Source organism: Anopheles arabiensis, chromosome 3 (assembly GCF_016920715.1).
Source record: "Anopheles arabiensis isolate DONGOLA chromosome 3, AaraD3, whole genome shotgun sequence".
Taxonomy (NCBI): Eukaryota; Metazoa; Arthropoda; class Insecta; order Diptera; family Culicidae; genus Anopheles; species Anopheles arabiensis.
Genome location: NC_053518.1, coordinates 52,277,263 through 52,286,893, shown reverse-complemented (window position 1 = coordinate 52,286,893; position 9,631 = coordinate 52,277,263). Strand labels below are relative to the sequence as shown.

General features: G+C 38.4%; 1 long non-coding RNA gene across 4 annotated transcripts; it reads left to right on the top strand.

Moving 5' to 3' along the window:
* Positions 1-7,055: 7,055 nt before the first annotated feature.
* LOC120900099 lies at positions 7,056-9,559 on the top strand. 4 transcript variants are annotated; one of them, XR_005739147.1, is made up of 5 exons: positions 7,056-7,146; positions 7,894-7,984; positions 8,058-8,368; positions 8,463-8,784; positions 8,937-9,559. It is a non-coding gene; the product is annotated as an uncharacterized LOC120900099 (long non-coding RNA). The 4 variants fall into 4 exon arrangements; XR_005739145.1 differs by having other exon boundaries at positions 8,463-8,575; positions 8,644-9,554; XR_005739146.1 differs by having other exon boundaries at positions 7,894-7,972; positions 8,463-9,557.
* Positions 9,560-9,631: the final 72 nt, after the last annotated feature.

The following is a 9,631-nucleotide window of genomic DNA, read 5'->3' as shown; positions in this document are numbered from 1 at the left end:
CAACGAGCCTTGACGTTCTGCTAGGTTTTGCAGGTAACCTTCCATGGCAGACAATTGCTCGCAAATTTGTTCCATGCTAACCTCACGCAGGGTCAAAGAATCTAAAGACAGTTCAATGGTATTGGTTTTACTTGATTCGGAAGATATCGAATCCGTTTCGGAATCAGAATAACTGTTTCTAGCCTCCCACATATAACACACAAACGCGCACACAAACACTATACACTCTTTTTTTTTATTTGAAATAGAGCGGTAAGAAAAAACAATTGCTCAAGGGTCGGTGCCTCTGTCGTAGCTGTACTTTATTCTTACAAATACTAGTAAGAGTTAGTACTTACGAAGGTCGTGCTGGGAAGCGTGTACCAGGAACACGTGGTTTTCGTGAGAGGTCAAGGGGGATCACAACTCACGCGACGGATTCTCCAAAATATCGCGGATGCCGTAGGCGGATTCCAAACGTAGCCTTTTTTACTCAGCTACTACCACTTAACACCAATCACTACTATTTTTATTTAAAAAAAACAATCACCACTTAGCATTCACTGGTTGGTTCCGAACGGCTGCGCCAATTATATTCGTGTTGTTCGTCGAGCGTTTATTCACCAAAAGAGGACGAGATCCTGACATTCGCTACGTTCTGCACCTCGCGTGGCTTGCATCGCCCCGGTTGATACGCATTGAAGTTTAGGTTTACATGTGGTGATCGAGGAGCTTAGCTGGGGTAACGCATCCCATAATTATATATATATATATATATATATATATATATATATATATATATATATATATATATATATATATATATATATGTATATATATATATATATATATATATATATATATATATATATATATATATATATATACACATTTAATTATTCTGATACATTTATTCCGTTGTAGGTGTGACAGCACACGTAGGGAAACACGGTTGCATGAAGTGTACTGTGGTTGGTTACCGGCACCCAGTTTCACGTGCAGTTTGTTTCCCGGGAGTGTGTGCTCCGCCTCGAACTAACGAAAATTTTCGAGGTCGTGCCTGTCCACACCATAAGGAAACATCACCTCTAGAAAAACTTCTTCATTTTGACATGGTGTTATTATCGCCGACCGTTTGCACCTCATCGATTTAGGTGTTATGCGCAAATTTTTACAGGCCTGCGTATTTGGATTGTTTGGAGCTGAGCAGTGGTCGGCCGATGATCTCAACGCTATTTCCCGAGAATTGGAAAATATTGCTTTGCCTTCAGAAATTCACCGTAAGTTTCGAAAATTAGACGATATTAAATATTGGAAAGGCTCTGAATATAGTTCATTTTTGCACTATGCTAGTCTTGTTATACTACAAGATCGACTAAGCCCTGAAGCATACAACCACTTCATGCTATTTTTCTGTGCAGTGACCATTTTGTCATCAAAATTTTACAAAAGATTATGGTCTGTGGCAGGTCAAATGCTGAAGCATTTTGTGGCTGACTTTGCTAAAATATATGGGGAAGGATACTGTTGAGTTGCGCTACGATTCGAAAAGTAAATCTTTTGTCAAAACCTTTTTACATGCACTTTTGATAAGATCGCATAAAAAATTAGTTTTATTTGCTTCCGTATTGTTCGACTTCCTTTTTGCTACTAACCTTTCCTCCACTCTCTCTCTTTCTATCTCTCACACTCTCTCGTTTTGTCGCTCTCATTTCTATTCTTCTCGCAAATCGCACTCTTTGCGGAAGCAGTTTACCGCGTTCAAGAAAGGCCTATTTACCTTGTCTATAGACCGATATCGGATTCTGCGGTCGTACCTTACAGATACAGTGGCCGGCAATATAAAGTGGCCACTACTTACAATTTTACATTTTTTCCATTTTTTCCGTGAAAAATGAAGTTATTGTACTGCTTTATTTTTTTAAACATTGTTCGTGATATGCTTAAGAATGCGCAGTACCATAACATGACAAAAATGACAAGGTTGCTTCAAGAAAAAATATTTTTTCCAAAATTGATCAAAATCACTGTGCCAAAATAAAGTGCCCACTTTATTCATTCTACAGAAAGGTTTGTCTAGTTTTGCATCTAGTTTTTGCATCTGGTTCTTCTCAAGCGTTATCAAGAGCTTTAAATTTCAATTTAAATGTTTGTGACACCAGTTTTATCCACCTTCGCACATAGAATCTGCCTAAAATTCTCGATGGAACCAAGATTTAGACTTCATGTAGGACATGCAAGGTGTTTCATACGATACTAGTTGAGAAATGTCTTTTGTATTGATTGTGTGTGTTGAAATGTTTGCCTGTAGGAACATGTTTTTAGTTTTCAAACCTCATTTTTTTTAAAGAAATATCCCAAAGTATTGATGAAATAATGTTAAAAAAGATATCAGCCATAGTTGTACTTTCGATTCACACCAGTTTTTACGCTACTCCTAAAGATAAACACCCCCTAGCTATCACATTGCAATTTTCGTAATTTACTGCCCGTTAGTTGTGGCGTCCTTAAACTTCCTCGCTCGAGCTACAGCAATCTAACTAAGCCTATTAGTTTCAATATGATCAAGAACATACAGATATATCGTTAGATTGTTGAAAAACTGATATTTGGACAGATGAGTCCAAATTAGAACTGATGTTCAAAAATATCTAGACGCGATCCAACAAACCAATATGTATGAAGAGTGCAATGTGATGACTAGGGAGGGGTTTTCTATGCGAGGAATGGGGAGCATAGTATGAATCGACGGCATAATGAAAGCTTATACCTGTATAAGCATCCTGTGTGAATTTATCTGTCTTCTGTGAAAAATACGGATATAGTAAATATGTTACATTTATGTTACAACAGGAAGACGACTCAAGTTATACACGAAGAATTTTTTATGTTTTTTTTTTCATTCAAATCGAATAAAACTTCTTTAATGGCTCCTACTTAGTCTTAACTTTAATCCTATCGAGATTTCGTGTGCAAATTTTGATGCAAATGTGGTGAGAATGACGTGATTAGGAAAAACAAAATATGTTAAAGCTCTGAAATACTCCTAGGAAGAACAAATGCCAAATATGTGCAAATAAAACAAAATAAATTATGTCAAAGATCCTCGAAAATGTAAAGAATGCGAGAGGAACGCATATAAATTATAAATTTGGTGTTATATTTGTTCAGAAAAATATTTTGTATAGAATGAATAAAGTGGGCACTTTATTTTGGCACAGTGATTTTGATCAATTTTGGAAAAAAATATATTTTCTTGGAACAAACTTCTCAATTTTGTCATGTTATGGTACTGCGCATTCTTAAGCATATCACGAACAATGTTTCAAAAAATAAAGCAGTACAATAACTTCATTTTTCACGAAAAAAATGGAAAAAATGTACAATTGTAAGTAGTGGCCACTTTATATTGCCGGCCACTGTACATTAGCAGCAACATACACAATTTGTTGCATGTGGCTAGCGAGGTTGAGGATAAAGGGCCACTCAACACAATGACAGCATTTTTTTTTCTTTGGCTCAACAACCGTTGTCGGTCAAGGCCTGCCTTTACCTCTTGTGGGTTTGGCTTTCAGTGACTAATTGATTTCCCCCCATAGCAGGACAGTAAATCCTACGTATGGCGGCACGGTCTATTTGGGGCTTGAACCCATGATGGGCAGTCGTACGAGTTGACGACTGTACTACGAGACCGGCCTACACAATGACAGCATATCCATTTGAAAATGCACTACAGCTTCTGAAGCTTCTGATTCGAAGTGGATGGAAAAACCTGGAGATGTAAAGATTTCATTTTAAAGAAAGGTAATCGAAATGGTTGGTTTCTCACTACACAACACGAAATCACAGAGTATTGTTCAGCAGCAAACGTAGCTTCTTCTCTAGTGATACATGGAAAGAAGCTTATTATTAAAGAAGAATATTTCACCATTCCATTTTCTAGTGCTCAACTTTTAATCAGTAAGGGTAAGATAAGAAACATATAGGCCCAAATAACTGAGTATACCCCATCCGACATTTTATGTAAACTTGTATCTGTTCCTTTGAAAGACCACGGCGATATGTTATTCTTTCCATTAGTTCATACTCTTGACAACGAAGAATAGATAGACCATAGACGAAAGGGTTTACCAGTCCAATAAACATATGTTCACATTTTTTTAATAAGCGTCTTTATGTGCTGTGTTATCTCTTCAAGTGAACGATTGTTTTAAACACCTGGACAGTTGTCTATTGGAATTTTAAACCCAGTAGGTGTAAATATAAAAAAAAAACTGTGAAATAAATAACAGTAAACTGAAAAAAAACTTTTTGACAATATTAATTCCTAACCTGCTTACAAATATTACAACATTTAAACAACATCACCATCTTCCTTCTCGGATGGCAATTACCAATTTTGCGAAAGCACTGGCTCTCTGGGACTCGGTTTTCGTTGCCCTATCAACCCTATTCGCCGCTTTGCATTTTTTGTTTTTGATTCAAAAAATTTTTGAATAAGAATATCATTAAGTTCGCTCAAGCGTTTGAACAACCTAACTATGTTGATGTAATTTCTTATTCCTATTTTCGCGCCGGAACGATTGCATCCCGTAGAAACTACAGTCGGCAAATAAGCTTCGCGAAAAAATAATATCAATTGCCCGATACAATATGTATTTTTTTCTGGTGTCATTTACCATCGACAAAACAAAATTAAAAATATTTTCTTTAAAAACAGCATCATATCCAAGCTGTTTATCGAATTTATCTATTTCAGCCTTGCTTTGCAGAGGACTGAATTGGAATAATTCATTTTGGTTCTGTCTGGGAGGAGCAATGACGTTTGAATGCACTGCGTGTTCCACATATTGATGCAAATGATCATTTTTTTTCTAATGATGCGATTGAGCAAGTATGCTTTGATTCCGTCTGCGTTGAAACGGAACTTGTAGCCCTGGTCGTGCAGATCTGATGTGTTTGTTCTGGAATGCTGTTCTGGTTGTTTTCGACTAGAGACGGCGGTGCCGGGGAAAACGACATCTTTATCGGCCTCAAATTCTGCCTTGACGTACCAGGCTGCCCTGTTTCAGCAGAGATCGGCAGAGCAGCGGTAGGCCGAGGCACCTGTATCGGCCTCAAATTCTGCCGTGACGTACCAGGCTGCCCTGTTTCAGCAGAGACCGGCAGAGCAGCGGTAGGCCGAGGCACCTGTATCGGCCTCAAATTCTGCCGTGACGTACCAGGCTGCCCTGTTTCAGCAGAGACCGACAGAGCAGCGGTAGGCCGAGGCACCTGTATCGGCCTCAAATTCTGCCGTGACGTACCAGGCTGCCCTGTTTCAGCAGAGACCGGCAGAGCAGCGGTAGGCCAAGGCACCAGTATCGGTCTCAAATTCTGCCGTGACGTACCAGGCTGCCCTGTTTCAGCAGAGACCGGCAGAGCAGCGGTAGGCCGAGGCACCTGTATCGGCCTCAAATTCTGCCGTGATGTACTCGGTATATCTTCCAGCATGTTTGATGACGGTCCGGAATTTAAGTGAGATATTTTCGTTAACATCATTTTTGGTTCACCGACATCGTATGTTCTAGGTATAGATACACTCCGATACGGCTTTGAAGCAGTGACGATATGCGTGAATTCTTTATCAGGACTATCTACTGGCAAAGGATAACACAATATTTCCTTTTCGCCCACAATCATCCGAATGGTGTGTTTTCTTTGACCGACTGGCAATTTAACTTTACTTCCTGGTTCTAAGCCGTCAGAAGTAACGGTGATTTCGCTTTGCTAAAAGTAAAAACAACTTGAAAGAATAGGACAATTAATTGTATCAATAATGATACGTATATTTTTAACTTTGGTCTCCATTTATACAAAAAATATCACTAGAAACAGAATCACAGTTAATTTTGGGTAACTATTTAGCTTTTATTAATTAAGTTTTTTGCAACCAACACAAATATATCACAACACAACAATGGTGTACCGTAAATTTCAAAGCATGAAGTATCAACACGTATACACATAGCGTACTTTATAGTTTGCGCAGTTGCGAACTCACTGCGAACCTGGGGATATGTGTATACAGTCTGTTCCCGAGTTACGCGGTTCTCGACTTACGCGGATTCGGAGATACGCGGTTTTCTAAATTTGACAGACCATATGTCCAATCAGTACAATTTGCTTCAAGTTCGGTAAAAATTCATTTTTGCTTACAAATTGAAACCGCTTAACGACCAGAAATATTAGAATTTTTCGCACAAATCATATGAAATAGATGATAAAGTATATAAAAGTACTAAATAAAATCAAAAACTCTGAGTAATGAATAGTATTTTATTCAAAAAATGAGAAATTCGACATACGCGGATATTCGAGTTACGCGGATTCGCCGGGAACACAGAAACCGCGTAACTCGGGAACTCGGGACTGTACAGGTTAGCTCATATTGTATTTATAGTTTAGCTAACACAGTTTCAAACAGTTTATTAAACAAAAAACTGGTTATTTGTTGCGCACACATAATTTATTCCAATTTAATTTTAGGCTAGAAATAAACGAACCGAGATCGTCGCGGTACCGCGAAATTCGCGCCTTGTTTATAACAGTTGTAGAACAGTAGAGCTGTCAAATCTTCCGCGCCTCCAATCGCGCCTGCTGTTTCGCAGAGATACCCAACTTCGGTATTGCTGAGATTTTCGCGGTAGCGCGAACCGATTATTTTTACTTTTTCTGGCGGATTTGTGTGAAAACTCAAGTCGAGAAATGAGTTTTGTATTTTATTTTGCATAAACTATGTGAAATAAATAATTTGATTCGCAAATTGATAGAAAAATATTTCTTCTTGGCACATTCAATCGTCACCAGACCTCGGATGGTTCCATACACGAACCGCGATTATCTCGCCTATCTGTCAGATTTTATAACATAACTGACAGCTCAAGTCATACGCTATTTTCGCGGTACCGCGATGATCTCGGTTCGTCTATTTCCAGCCTTAAAATATTACAGAAACTTTGTTACAGTTCGCTGGTGCGAAAACTGTTTCTTGCGCAAGGTGTACGTGTATACGATGTCATTCTACTCGCGCAGTTGTCAAAGTGCGTAAACAAAGTGTAAGGTTGGCCATGCGGATAAGCATCAAATAATTTGTGATTTTAGTGTAAAATAGCCATGGAATATTGAGTAAGTTTAATATATTACATCAAGGTCCTTGAAAGAGAACAGGTCGAAGCGTTTAGAGTAAAATGACAGAAAGCCATGGGAAAATTTTGACAGTTAAAGTGAACATTGTTTATGTTTAGCGATGGACGTTGCTATGGAGCGAATGGAAGTTTTGTTCAGCATTTTGCACTCATTTCCTTTTAGAATATTATCAGAAATAGAATCTAATAAGAATATTACATGGCTGATTGAATCCATGGATCTCATTTATCATTCGTCGCCGGTTTATAAGTAAAGGACGGTATGCATATTGTATCAGTGTGTGTCGATTGGATGTTTCATTTTACTCTCAGTGTTTCATTGAATGTAAATAGGACTTCTTTTACCCAGTTGGAACATGTTAAACTTTTCGTTTTCCCAGCAGGACCGTTGAAAACGGTAGTGGTTTGTGGTCACGGAATGGCAAACAATCAAAAAGGTTATCAATGTTTCTGAATACAAAGTAAACTGCAATTACCTCTCCTTTATTCTCCAGCAGTGATTAACCGCAAGAAATTTAACCAATATAATCTTCCTAATAGTAAATTTGTCCATTTTTCCGCGTTAACTATTAGCCGTTTGTTTGTAAACACTTTTTCATGAAACTGTCAAAAGCGAGCTGAAAATGGCAACCTAGCAACGGGCTTTGCATCGACCTGTTCTCCTTAATAGATCTTGATATTACATAAATAATTTCATCATGTAACATTGATTCGTAATAACTCACAGGAAACGCACCGGCCCATGGATTATTCATCGGTGGGAGGAGGTTTTCATCTGTGTTTATGTATGTGGGTGAATGCTGACGGTATGTGTGCCGGTAAGGTCAAAAGATTCCAGCGATTAGATTAAATGTGAATAAACTATTATACGTTTAATCTTATCATCGCCAGAGCTTGGATAGGATAGCACTGTAAACAGCATTACATTTGTGCATCCAACGGAGACGCATCATATTTATTGCTGGTCGTCACTCAACGAAATGACGTGATAGTATAGTGCAGCGAGAATACAATCAGATGGGAAGTATTATTTACATTATACCACTCATATGTACCCATCTACATTTCTTAATTATACAATTTTTTCACAGGAAACAGATAATACTTCCGGTAGTTGCGATTGACACATACGGTCATACAGCGTGTTATTAATGGAAAAAGGAAACATCGTGAAATTGTACAAGGATTCTCGTAAAAACTAAGTAAGTAACTGAATTAAGAAAACTAAGTGTAAGTGTTTTGTGCATTTTACAGTAACTAAACCATCCCTTAATGCTCTAATACATTAATTTACAGGAAAGTCATCATTTTATTACGATATTTCGCACCGGCATCACCCGTGTATGGTTGTGTGTGTGTGTGTTAGTGATTGCCAAAACGGCTCCAAAGCCATCTCTGATCGGCTCCAGGTAATTTCGAAGTTTCACTACTTTTCATATTTTACTACAACTTAATTACATTCCGCATTATGCAACAGATTTTCCTGTTTGAAACTTTATTGGAAAGGAATTGTTTCGGAGCACTGTGCTGCTTTGGATCCTTTTTGTGCAGTCGTTGGTTCGAAACCGGCCCGGAGCCGGCTACGGAGCCGTGGGTGCAAAGCCGACTCTGGAGCCAGGTAGGAGCCTCCGAAATGCCCGTCACTAGTGTGTGCATGTGTGTGAGAATGCCTAAGGAATTTGCGCGGGAGAAATGATATGTGTGGATTTTCAAATTGAGTCACAATGAAATGTAAAAATAATACATGCATGATACTGATGTACGTTGCAGTTGCCACAACAATCAAGAATGGCGGCTGTGAACAACTAGAACATCCGCGCATACTCAACTGGACCAAAACACTTTCCGCTGACACACTTGAAGCAAACCAACATTGCCACACACCACAAAATAACAGGAAAAGGAAAGTAATACAAAATATGTTGATTTACGCATTCTAATCTTTTCTATTTCTTTTTTTACTGCAAACAGGGGACATTGTATCACCGAATCTGCAAGTGGAGTTTATGTACGGAAAGTGCTGTGAAGAAGCGTTTTGTGCGGTGTGTTTCGTTGTATTTCTATCTACAAGATATGCATCAACAATTAATTAGTGCGTTAAATCGTGTGTGATTCAACAATCGATAGCTTTACCCGAGCATTACAAGCGGCAACAATACATGTGCCTGGCGCAGAGACAACAACGCCGTCGGCATCCGTTGATACCATCCAAAGTGATGGTTGAAATCGTATTTAAACGTGTAAAACCATGTATTGGGTCATGTAAGTATTGAATAATAGCTAAATAAAATACATTTTATCGTTGTACTGGACAATGTGCATCGAAATTTAAAAAAAAGTGTGTGTGTTTTTGTTTACATCCGAATACAGAACCCACAGTGCTATACTGTGGTTCGAGCACTCGCTAAGTAACGCTTGAGCTTTGAGCTTTCATTGAGCTTACATAGAATGTTACACGCTACCTG